The sequence below is a fragment of the Talpa europaea genome (genome assembly GCF_964194135.1).
Source record: "Talpa europaea genome assembly, chromosome: 1".
Lineage (NCBI taxonomy): Eukaryota > Metazoa > Chordata > Mammalia > Eulipotyphla > Talpidae > Talpa > Talpa europaea.
Genome location: NC_140073.1, coordinates 143952100 through 143965204, shown reverse-complemented (window position 1 = coordinate 143965204; position 13105 = coordinate 143952100).

Below are 13105 nucleotides of genomic sequence, written 5' to 3'. Positions count from 1 at the left end.
ATGACTAGGATAGGTTAATCCATAGAGAGAGCAGGCAGATTCCTTGTTGGGCTGAGAGGAGGGAGAAATGGGGAGTGACTGCTATTGTGTAAGGAGTTTTCATTTGAGCTAATAAATCAGTTCTAGAACTAGACAATGGCGATGGTTGGATTGCATTGTGAGTGTACTGAACGCCGCGGAACAGTATTCTTTCCCGTGCTTAAAATGGTCAATCTTACGTATATTTTGCAACAATAAAAAAATGCAGCTTCCTATTCCTTCCCAGCTACTCCCAAATCCTCCTCAATCACTGTCCTGGTCCAGGCCCACAAGCTGCAGACCCCACAAGGGTGGGAGTCATATTGGTTTGTTGAGTACTGAATCCCCAGCCTCTACCACAGTGCCAGCACGTTGCTGGTGGGTGGGCGAGATGGGTAGGTGGCAGATGGATGGATGAATAAAAGAAGGGAAGGAAGCAAGGAAGGAAGCAAGGAAGGAAGGAAGCAAGGAAGGAAGAGTGAAAGGGAGCAAGGGAGGGAGGGAGGGAGGAGGGAGCCAGGAAAGTGAACCCTTTCACTTTGAACCTTCCACCCACTGAGTCAGAAGGAATGTCCCTCCCAAGCTTCTCTCACCATTTCTTTTATTGCTTTTTCTGTGTTAACCTGTAACTGTTTTCTCCGCTCCAGTTGCTATCAACGTCACCTGGGAGCTTTTCAACAACACTGATGCTCTGATGCTCAGGTTATGTGCCCTCAGATTGATTTAATTAGGCCAAGGTGGGGTACTTAATTTTCTTTTTTAAAAACTTTCTTTTTTTTTTAAGATTTATTTATTTATTTATGCATACAAGAGCTGGGGTACAGGCCAGAAGTGTGGGGGTGAGAGGATTCACCAGAGACAGAGTGGGGAACAGAAGAGGCAGACTGACTGAAGTACACTGCTGAGGGGAGCAGCGGGCAAGACAGGAGAGGTCTGCTGTGCCATGTGGGTAGCTCCCTGACCAGGGCTTGAACTCGTGCTGCAGAGGCTGCGGACTACTTCCTTGGTGGAACAAGAGGTTAAGCACAGCACTGTGAAGCTGTCCGCAGCCACTGCAGCATGAGTTCGATCCCCAGGCAGGGAGCAACCCACATGGTGCAGCAGACCTCTCCTGTCTCATCTGCTGCTCCCCTCAGCAGTGTACCTCGTCAGTCTGCCTGTTCTGCTCCCCGCTCTGTCTCTGGTGAATCCTCTCACCCCCCTGCACCTCTGACCCATCCCCCAATTCTTATATGCATAAATAAATAAATCTTTAAAAAAATTAAACTGTTGGGCCTCCCCGGTGGCGCAGCGGTTGAGCGCTGGGTTGCGAACCTGCCTGCGGCCTCTGCGGCGCAGGTTCGATCCCCGGCTGCTCCCCGGCCACCAGAGGAGGGTCCCACATGGCGCGCAGATCTCTCCTGCCGCCCGCTGCTCCCCTCAGCAGTGTCCTTCGGTCCTTCTGCCTGCTCTGCTCCCGCTCTGGTGAATTCTCTCACCCTCCTGCGCTTCTGACTGTACCCAGTGCTTGTATAAACAAAACAAACAAACAAATAAAAAATAAATAAATAAAACATGCCTCTATAAAAAAAAAAAAATTAAACTGCCCAGTGATTCTGAGATGACCAAGGCTGAGAACCACTTGTCCCGGGTGCTCTCATGCCCAGTGTGCTCTCATGCTCCTGCACACCAGGCTGAAGGCTGTCCCATCCCCCGCCAAGCCTGCCACCCAGCTGGCACCGTCACCCTCCCTCAACGCTCCTTGACCTGATGAACAATGAATGAAAGGTCACGGGCCCCACAGCCAGCTCCAGCCCAGTGGGGCACGGACAGCCTCTGGCCTTTATCTAATCTCCCCTTGCACCTTGACTCTGAGTCACCTCGGAGCAATGACCCGGCCTTTTACTGCTGGGAAACTCCCTCTTCGGAGACCTGAGGAGTGAACCCCTCCCTGACATTCCAGAGTTTGGGAGCAAAGTCTCCCCACCCAGCTTCTGGTTCGTCCTGTCCGGTAGGTCAGGGTCACCTTCGGGTCCCCAGGACTGTGCTTGCAGAGCCCCTTCTGCCTGGGTCCTACCTGAACCGCTGCCAGCCACAGCCTCCTCCAAGAGCTATTTCTCAACCAGCAGAGACTGCAAGCGCCAAGGACGCCTTGTTCAGCACCAGTTCAGGTACCAAGGAAGAGAATATTTTATATCAATCACCACCCCCCTTTCTCCAAGACACACCCATTAGCTGTATGGAAGTGAACCCCATTTCTTCATCTGTGAGGTCAGGGCCATGGACTAGAGGGTCTCTAAAGTCCCGCCAGGGAGAAGCTGATTCTAGGAGTGAAACAAGCAGAATAGAGTCGACCTGAGGAGGCACTTCTTACTCATTGGGGCATTTGAAAAAGCAAATGCTCTTCCAAGACAGAAGTCAAGACTGGGGACCTCCAGCAGCAAGAGCAGGGAAGGGGAACCTCCTCACGGAGGAGGTTCTGGAGGGTGACTATGAGAGGTGGCTCTGTACTCTGGGGGTATCCCCGTGGGGTTGCCAGCTGCGGCTGCCTCTGTACACATGGATGAGACGTCTCTGGCCCCTACCTCTCGTGGGTCCTCCCCAGTATTCCTGTCTCCCCTGAACAGCTGAGAGGAATATGGGTACCTCATGCTCCCCATCACCAACAGCAAACTCCCAGGTTTGGATACACACTTTCTTCTCCCTCAACTTGAACTTACTGGCTCCCCCCTCACAGCTGGTCCTCTGCCTTCGGTGTCCCCACATCAAGGAAGGGCACCATCATCCCCAGATCCCAAAGTCGGCCACCTCTGTAACACCCTGAAGCCTTCCCTTTTTTGCCCTTCTGTCTGCCTGACGGCCCCCCGCAATCATCTCTGCCTGCCAGCAATGCTAGACCCCTCTACCGCCCTGCTCCCCACTGTGCTGCTCCTCAGCCCGGCCATCTGCTCCCGCGTTCCCTGTACTGAATGCCCTCCCCCCACCCTTCTGCACTTGGGTAACGCTCACTTGCTCTTCTAGGTTCAATTTAAATCTCATTTCTTCCGGGAGACCTTCCCAGAACCTCCTTGGGGTTCCAAGGCATCTGGACTGATGCGTCTCTCGGCCCCTGACCACCTGGTCAGGAAAATACCTGTTTCTAGGTCTGAGGCCCCAACGTCAAGGACCTGACGTGTTTGTGCAGCCCCCAGCTCCTAGCACATTGTAGGTGTTTGGTAAATATTGATGAAGCTGAGAAACTGAACGTTGGAATGGAAGGGTGAGTCTCCCTGAGGCCCTGGGAGGAGCAGCAGGAGTTAGGGCTCGCGCAACCCCCAGGTCCAGCTTTCCTTTTTTCTCTGCTGCTAATTATCCTCAAGAGTTCAGCCTCCAGGCCTGGGTGCTGTCGCTGTTCTAGTCCTCAGTCAAGTGGTTCTAGACTGCACAGGGATGTGGCAGTCCTTGAAACAAAGGACACCCCCCTGCTCCTCCCGCCGCCTGTGAGAGCAAAAGGCATGGACGCCGGGGGCCCCCCCACAAATCCCCGCCCCCGGCACCGACCCAGGCTACACACTGCCCCTCGCCACTGAGGGTGCCTGAGCAGATGGTGCCTGAGCAGAGGGTGGTCAGCATATCTCAAGATCCTGGTTTGGACTAGGCCCCCACCTCCCCTGCCCCCCCCCCATTTCCGCTGAATGGGGCCGCGATGATGGCTGGTGAGGGACAGGTCCCGCAGAAGGGAGATGGGGAGGGGTACACGTAGGGTGGACCAGGCCAGAGGGTCCTGCGGCCACAAGTCCCCAGCCTCGGCCTTGGCTTCCTACCTTTGCCCATTCAATCCCCCATGGCTGTTGCTCACACCCTAGGACCCAGGAGGCGAGGACTCTGAGGCCCCAGGGGGGTCACAGGAATGGTGACATAAAGATAAAGACATTTCTGGGCCTTCCTGGTGGCACAGGGTTTAAGTCTCAGTACTATCAAGCTATTGTCATCTACTGTGGCACACGTTCGATCTCTGGCCAGGAAGCTGACCCATATGGCACAGCAGACCTCTCCTGTCCCGCTGCCCTCAGCAGTGCACTTCAGTAGATCTGCCGGTTCTGTATTTCACCAGATCCCCACTGTCTCTGGTGATACTTTCACACTCTGCACCTTTGGTCGACACCCAGTTCTTTTTTTTTTTTTTAAGATTTATTTATACAAGAACTGGGGTTCAGACCAGACGTACGGGAGGGTGAAAAAATTCACCAGAGTGGGGAGCAGAACAGGCAGACGGCCGGAAGACACTGCTGAGGGGAGCAGCAGGTGAGACAGGAGAGGTCTGCCGCGCCATGGGGGAATCTCCCTGGCTGGCCGGGAATCGAACCCGCGCTGCAGAGGCTGCGGACAGCTTCACAGAGCTGCGCTCAACCCACTGCGCCATTGGGGAGGCCCTACACCCCAGTCCTTATATGCATAAATAAACAAAAAATAAATATTTTTTTAAAAAAAGAAACATTTCCAATGAGTAAGGAATGGGCAGAGATGGGCTGGGGGTTAGTACGGAGAGTGAGGTCAGGGCGACCATGTGTGCCGGGCCGCCAGGGAAAATCTAGTTGTACATCTATTAGGCCCCTGTCTTGGAGTCTCCTCGGCCCAGAGCCACCGGCGATGGACACCGGAAGCTGCGGCAGGGATCTGAAAGAGCAGTTGTCTGGGACAGAGACGCTCAGTTCTTTCCACAGAGGCCCAGGAAGCCACACAGGGCTCCCTGCTCTTTCCACCCTCCAGAGCTCCAGCCTCTCCCTCAAACCCGCCCCGAGGTGCTACAGGAGGTACCAGGCTGCCAGTGGGAAGCCAGAGAACCCCGTTCTGTCCCGTCAGCTCCGGTCACCAATGGTCTCCCCATGTTCCCGCAGGGGTGTCTTACCTGTTTCAAGAGGCAACCGCCACCTGGGAGAGCTCAGGGAGTTGTGGCGAACTGACTGCAGGAGAGCCCTCGACCTTTGTCCCCACCCCCCCTCCTCTAGGAGCTGCCTTCACCATATAAGGGAAGATAGGGCCCCAGAGAGAGAGAATGGGTAAGGGGGTGGGGAGGCAGGTGCCCATAGGTCCCTGGGAACTCAGGACCCCAGGACAGCCTGACAGCGAGAGCCCATGTGCCCCACCCTTAACTCCTGAGCAAGTCGGCAGGATGGGTGTGTTTCTGCCCAGGACCCAGGTCCTCCCTGCAGGTGGACAGCACTGGCCAGGGAAGCTGGCGACACCAGAACCCTTCCTCCTGCCAACCCAGAGAAGTTGGTTCAGCTCTTCTCCCTCCTTTCATGGGGGCTAGCCCAGGGCCCGGGGTTCATACTTGGGACCCCTCCAGAACAAATGGGACCCTGGCCCTTCTAGAGGCCTCTTCTACTTAGCATGACCCTCACTCAGAGGGGACACAAGGAAGGGCTGTTCTTGTCTCCCCCTTCAAGGGCACTGGCTCCACCCACAGTTTTTATGAGCTGCCCTAGGAAGTGACTTTGGACTCTGCTGTGCTGCTCTAACCAAAGCTTCCGGTTTTTCGATCCTGATCCGAGGGGGCCTCTCTCATTCAGGATGGGACAGCAGTCATCCCTGCCAGGTGTGGGTCTTGCTCAGAGACTGGCTTGGTCCACAAATTCTCAGCACTCTGGGCAGGTGCCCCAAACCTCCACCCTGCAGAAATTTCTCAGAACCCTGATCCCCACTAGGGGGTGAGATGAGATATGGTGTGCCAGGGGCAGCAGCCGCCCTCCTGACCACACCCTCCCAAGATGCTGGAGACCAAAGGTGTGGGTGTGTGCACGTGCATGTGTGTGTGTGCATGCATGTGCAAAGGTGTGATCATGTGGGGCTCAGGCTGGAATGAAGAGTCAGCACACTACGATGCTATTTTGTTGTATATGTTCACTCAGTTATGCACATAGTGAAGAAGGAAAGAAAAAAATTCATCTACAATTTGACTCCAGAGATAATCTACAGCTAGATCATGGTTAGCGGTATACTGTGGAGTATTTCAAGTCATTCTTCAGTACATGTGGTGTGTGTGTGCCACTTACATGTATAGTATCTATCACCTATCTATCATCTAGCTTGCTTTTTAAAAAAAAGATTTATTTATTTATGCACACAAGAACTGGAGTACAGGCCAGAGGTGTGGGGGGTGAGGATTCACCAGAGACAGAGTGGGGAGCAGAACAGGTGGATTGAAGATAAAGACATTTCATTTGTTGAAATACACTGCTGAGCAGAGCAGTGAGGTGAGACAGATGAGGTCTGCTGTGCCATGTGGGTAGCTCCCTGACCTAGGATTGAGCTTGTGCTGCAGTCGCTACAGATAACTTCATATGTTGCGTCTTAACCCCTTGCACCACCAAGGAGGCCCTTAGCTTCCTATCTATCTACTGGCTATCTATCTATCTATCCATCAATATTTTACTAGTGGGATAGAACTTTTTAAATATAATTTTTGGTAATGTCTTCCTTTTTTTTTTTAAAGATTTATTTATTTATTTATACAAGCACTGGGTACAGTCAGAAGCACAGGAGGGTGAGAGAATTCACCAGAGCCAGAGCAGGGAGCAGAGCAGGGAGCAGAGCAGGCAGAAGGACCGAAGTACACTGCTGAGGGGAGCAGCGGGCGGCAGGAGAGGTCTGCCCGCCATGCGGGACCCTCCTCCGGTGGCCGGGGGGCAGCCGGGGATCGAACCAGCTCTGCAGAGGCTGAGGGCAGCCTCGCAACCCAACGCTCAACCGCTGTGCCACCGGGGAGGCCCAATTTTTGGTAATGTCTTCTTTTGTGAATTTTTTATATATGTAATATATTAAGGTTGGTAGCCTGCCTGTCATTTACATGGTGCACTTTTTTCAATTTGTTGCCTGCTTTTCAATTTAGCTTTAGGGGCTTTCTGTAGAAAATATATTTTTGAATTATTTACAATTTCCTTATTGTGATAAACATCAAACATATTGAAAAGTTATACTATTAAAAATAGTGTAATAATAATAAATATTCAAGGATTCAATAATTCACATTGGTATATGTATGTATTTGGAAGTAAGTTGCGACATCACAATACCTCAGCCCGAGTATTTAATTTACCACACATCTAAGAATGAGAACATTCTCCTTCAAAAGTGTAATATGGGACCTCCCTGGTGGTGCAAAGGGTTAAGCAGAGGACTGTGAAGCTATCTGCAGCCTCTGTAGCACAAGTTCAATTCCTGGGCCAGCCAGGGAGCAGCCCACATGGCTCAGCAGACCTCTCCTGTCTGGCCTGTTGCTCCCCTCAGCAGTGTATTTCGATCTGTCTGCCTGTTCTGCTCCCCACTCTGTCTCTGGTGAATCCTCTCACCACCCCACACCCCTGGCCTGTAACCAGTTCTTGTGTGCACAAATAAATCTTTAAAAAACAATGAATATATTAAAAAAAGATCAGCACTTCTTAAACAGTAATAGGGTAAGAATCACATGGGAATCTTTTTAAAGTTTAGAAAATGATTCAATTGCTCAGGGTGGGGCATTTACATTCTAACAAGCACCCAGCTGGTGCCAGGCTTCAAAGGTGACACTGGGTGCTGGCCTTTGCATAGCATCCAGAGATCTACAAGGTCACTCCTGGAAGGAGTGGTGTGAAGTTTGACCCCCCCTATGCTGCTGACTGCCAGATCTCCCCACTGTAAAGGCCCCTGCCCCCCCCTTTGTAATTAGAAGTCATCTTGGGGTGACAGTTTGGCACTGGCAGCACAAAAGTTTTTAATTATTTACCACTTTCAATTCTCTTTTTGCAACATTTGTTTTCTATTTATTTTGTTTTGGAATCTGTTTTTCCCATGGTGTCTCTTTTGTTCCGTGCTGTACCCTAGTGTCTGCAACAGAGAAGGCAAGGGATGACTGAAGGGAAAAAATGGAATTCATTATTTTTGCTTGATATTATATTTAGGAAGCTATGTTTGCCATCTTAAACTGATTTTTATTTTTATTATTTTTAAAGATTTATTTATTTATGCATACAAGAGCTGAGGTACAGGCCAGAGATGCGGGGTGGGGGGGTGGATAAGAGAATTCACCAGAGACAGAGCGGGGAACAGAACAGGCAGACTGACCAAAGTACACTGCTGAGGGGAGCAGCGGGCGAGACAGGAAAGATCTGCTGCGCCATGTGGGTTGTTCCCTCGCCGGCCGGGGGATTGAACTCATGCTACAGAGGCTGCAGACAGCTTCATGGGTTGCATCTTAACCCCCTGCGCCACCAGGGAGGCCCTTAAACTGATTTTTATTTTATTTTATTTTTATTTATTTATTTATTTTTAAAGATTTATTTATTCATTCATTCATTCAAGCACTGGATACAGTCGGAAGCGCGGGAGGGTGAGAGGATTCACCAGAGCCAGAGTGGGGAACAGAACAGGCAGACTGACGAAATACACTGCTGAGGGGAGCAGTGGGCGCAACAGGAGAGGTCTGCGCGCCATGTGGGACCCTCACCGGTGGCCGGGGATCGAACTGGCGCTGCAGAGGCTGCAGGCAGCTTTGCAGGCCAGCGCTCAACTGCTGCACCACCAGGGGAGGCCCTTAAACTGATTTCTATTTTAAAAAATAATATGGGTTGTTGGAAAAGTCATGACACATTTTTTTCATAGAAAAAATATGTCATGGGGGCCTCCCTGGTGGTGCAAGGGGTTAAGACACAGCACTACGAAGCTGTCTGCAGCCACTGCAGCAAGAGCTCGATCCCCAGCCAGGGAAGTGACCCACATGATGCAGCAGACCTTTCCAGTCTTGCCAGCTGCTCCCCTCAGGACTGTATTTCAGTTAATCCGCCTGTTCTGTCCCCCACTCTGCTTCTGGTGAATCCTCTCACCCCCTATACCTCTAGCCTGTAGCTCAGTTCTTGTACGCATAAATCTTTTTTAAAAAAAGGAAAAAGAAAAAAATACGTCATGACTTTTCCAACAGCCCAATACATGAACCTGTAAAATAATTAAAAATGCAAACAGATGTATCATAAAAACTAGTCCTTCCCATTTTAGATGACTTTCATCCAGTCCTCCACCTCTGCTCTGCAGGGTTTGACACAGTTTCCATTTCTTGGGTACCCAATGGGAGCATACAAAGGTGGGTACCTCTATGTGTGTCTGTTTTTGTATTTCTCCTCAGTGGGAATATACCCTCGCAAGGGTTATGCATTTGGCTTTATTTCATTTACTGCTCTAGCTTGGAATCCATTCTGTAACTGCTTGGGTATTTCCACCTTTTGTTTTTCATGGCGGGATGGTTTTTCTGGTTATTTCAAGTGTTTTGCTATTACAAACAAGGATGTAATGAAGCCCGTAAACATGCACGTCTACATGTGCACACATCTTAGTGGAATCTCTGGATCCCAAGGTGTCTGTATAGTAAAAGCATTTTGTCAAATCTCTTCAAAGAGGTTGCATCAGTTGCCATTCCCTCTGGTGTGTACACACACTCGTGCGCACTCGTGAGTGTAAGGGGCATGAGTGTGAAGCAGTAGTGACTATCTGTCCCTTACCAAGCTGGGCTAGAGTTTTTCCACAGGGGATAGCTCCAAAGGCAGAGGCTAGGTTCCCTCCCTCCCTGCCCTCCACCCCTGCCTCTGGGGCCACCAGCCTTGGGTTGCTGTCTCTGCCCAGTTCGGGTCTTCACAGGACCAGGCCTGTGATCTCCCAATAATGCCTCACATCACTGTACCCCAGATTTAGCTTCCAGGGTGCAGACGCCAGGCTTGAGCATGCTCTTCTCTTGTTCGTTGTTCCTCATTGCCCCACAAAGGCCCCCCAGCTGCCTGCAAAAAAGAAAAAGCAGGCCACTCCCCTGGTGTAGCTACAAAGCTGCATTGTCTGGAGCCTTCTGCGGTGTCCTTCCCATTGCGGGGGGGGGGGGGGGGGGAACTGAACTCGTGCAAAAGCAAAAGCAAAGGTTGTCATTTCCCACGCGCCCCACCATGGCCGGCCAGGCGTGGTGGCATCCTTTCCTGGTACACCCCCTGGCTCCGCCCGCCTTTACCGGAATCGCTCCTCCTTCCCATCACCTCAGGGCCTCTCCAGGGCCACCCCATGGGGGGGGTGTGCGTGTGTGTGTCCCACACTCACACTCCAGTGTCCCTCCCTCCCTCTCCATGTGCAGCACTTCAGGTTTTAGATATTCTGTTCCAGTGTCTCTCCGCTCTCAGGGTGAGTTCCTTGAGAGCAGAGGCACGGGGTGTCCCCAGGTGCTGGCACCCCGCCCCACACACACTAGGTGCGGTTGAGCTGAACTCTCCTGTGGGCAAAGGTTGCGAGGCGTGGGCGTGGCGGAGGCTGGCTCGGCTCCTTCAGTGAGGCGCCCTGGCGACTCCCCCGGGTGTCTGTGCTCTGGGATGCAAATCTGGGAGGGGATCAGAGTTTGCATGGAGAGAAGGAAAGGAAGGGGGACCCCCCATTGCTCCCCCCACTGCCACCCCCATCCCGGGGGTCGAGGGCAGAGGCCGCAGCGGGCTCCGACGCCGCAGCTTGCCCTGAGCCGGGAGCTGACGGGGGTGCTGCAGGCTTCCCGCCCCAGGTCGGGGCTTCCAGGGGCTTTTCCACCAGCCAGAAGTAGGGGGCGCGGGACCAAACACACTGCAGACGCCCCCTCAGAGCCCCGAGGGCAGAGCAGCTCCTGGGGCGCCGGCACTGCGGCTCGCGGCTGGACTCCCCAGGTAAGGCGGTGGGGGGCCGGGGTGGGAGCGGCAGCTCCTCCGTCCCTGTGCGCGCGCGTGTTTGAGGGGCGCGAGAAGCTGCGCACCCCGGGACTGGGGTGCATGATGCGGGCCTTCATTTTCCCGGCCCGCAGGGGGGGCGCACCCCGCGGCGGGGCGGGCCCCGCAGACCCGGGTCCGCGGGCGCAGAGAGGCCTCTAGCGGCCGCCGCGGGGAGCCGCGGGGCGCTCGGGGGGGCGCTCGGGGGGGCGCCCGGGCGCTTCCTGCCGGGGCCGGCGCTGCCCAGCCGCGCGGAGGAAGTGCCGCCCGGGCCGGCGGGGGGGCAGGAAGTGGGCGGGGGGCCCGCGAGGGCGCGGCCGGCGGGAGCGCTGCCCGCCCGGGGGGAGGCGCGCGGGGGTGCGCGGGCCCCGGCGCCCGCCCCGCCCAGGCCCGCCCGCCCGCGGCCCCGGGTCAAAGGTCTTCGGCGTGGACTTGAACTTGACTTCCCTGTAGCTCGCCTCGCTCCCCACCTCGAGTCCCAGGGGCCTCATCAGGCCTCCCCTCTTCGGGCCAGAGGCCACACCCCCCCCTTCTCCAAGAACCTTCCCGGGGCCGCCCCTAGGGACGCATTCCTGCCTCGCTTTAGAGCGGACATTATCGCGCCTCCGTGGGCAGCAATTATGCAATTCTGCGAGGAGGGCGCAGCTCCGTCGCGCGGGTCCGAGCAGCGAGGCTTCCAGAGGGAGGATTCAGCAGCAGAGTCCGCCGCACCCGTCCATTCAAAGCTGTTCCCTTAACCTTCCCCGAGCGGGAAGCCCAGGGGGTCTAGGGCAGCGTCTTCACCACTGCCCACCCGCCCCCCGAATGGGCTTGCTGAAGCGGGGTGCGCTTCACAGGGCACGTAACCATTCCCCCCACTTCAACACCCCAATAACCACAGAGGCAGATGGGGGGTCTGGCGTTCTTTAGTTCTCTTATGTGGGTCTCTCCGCACAGAGAAGGCACTTAAGTGGAAAGTTGCCCTGTGGACTACCCCCAGTCTCGGGGCGTGTGGGGGGGGCATGACATCTTCCTTGGCACTGGTTCATGGGTCCCCTTAACCGTTAGGCCCTGAGGAGAGCCCAAGACCTTGACTTCCAGACTCAGCATTTGGGGTAGGGGTTTCCAGATAAGTCAGAGCTGGAAGGCAGGTTGTCCTGGAAGATGCCCCCAGCCAGCAGGGGGCAGGGCAGGAGGCTGCAGGGGGTGGGTTGGCACGGGAGAGGGGGGCAGCTTGGTCAGGCTTCCTGGAGACCCCCCAAACCCCACAAAGGTCCCACCTCCTACAGATCCCTTAAAGGCACAGGTGAATTTTGGGGTTGGCAGCTGGGTCTCTCCCCACACATGTAGTCAGCTGGTGGGCCTGGCACAGGGCTAGGCACAGAGAAGGTGCTCAATAAATGATTTTTTGAATGAATAAATGGAGCAAAGAGGTTGTGAGGGGCAGAGGACAGGGCCCAGAGCCCTTTGGCCCAGCTTGTTTCATTGAGAATATAGCAGTTTAAAAAATGTAAAAATCCTTTCCCTCCCTCCCCCAATTTATGGGCCCAGGAAAGGGATGAGCAGAATAACTCTACCTTGACCCTTCCCTCTCCCCTTCCCCCCAAATCTATATACACATATACATATTTATATGGCACCACAAAGGGGACCTGCCTGTGCCCACCCATGGAGCTGGGGGAGCAGACTTGGCTTCCAGGGCCTTGGAGCAGTTGAGGCAGATGTGGGAGGGTCAGGCCTAGGGTGATGTAGGGAGCAGCCTGTGGCGGCTGCTGAGCGCAGAGAGGTGGGACTCAGTCCTTTAGGACAGAGGCTGCTCCCTTCACAAGTGGTAACAGATCTCTACTTCCCCCTCCTAGGCAGACACAGGGGCGGGGGGGGGCAGAGGGGGGGGCTGTATCAGTCCCAAGAGATCAGGTGAGGCACCCAGTTCTCCCACCAGCCTAAACTGCAGCAACCTAGGCCGGTCCAGGCCTGAGCTGACCTGGGCCAACCACGCTGGAGAGGGCTGTATGCAAGGCACGTGGTATCCACCGTTCCCAGGCTGGGTTCCGGACATTTGGCAGCAGGAACCCCTCCCCTCCCCCAATCAGAACTGGAAGGGGCCAAGGGGCCCAGTTTGGCAGCAGAGAAATATGGCAGCAAAGCAAAGAGAGAGAGGGAGAGAGAAAGGGGGAGCGGGCACCACAGGTCCCCCAAAAAGGAGGGGGTTCTAAGGCACTGATACAGGGACCCAGGGGCATTGCCCTCGGTACAGCCTGCTGCCCCTTTCGTGGCCTGGCCAGGCTGGGGAGGGGATGCTCCCATCCCCATGGCACTGAGGTGGCAGTGGCTGCAGGGTTTCCTTAAGGCAGAGTCCTCAAGTGAGGGGTGAGCACTGGTTAGGGGGCAGGTCCTGGCCCCAGGGCACCTCA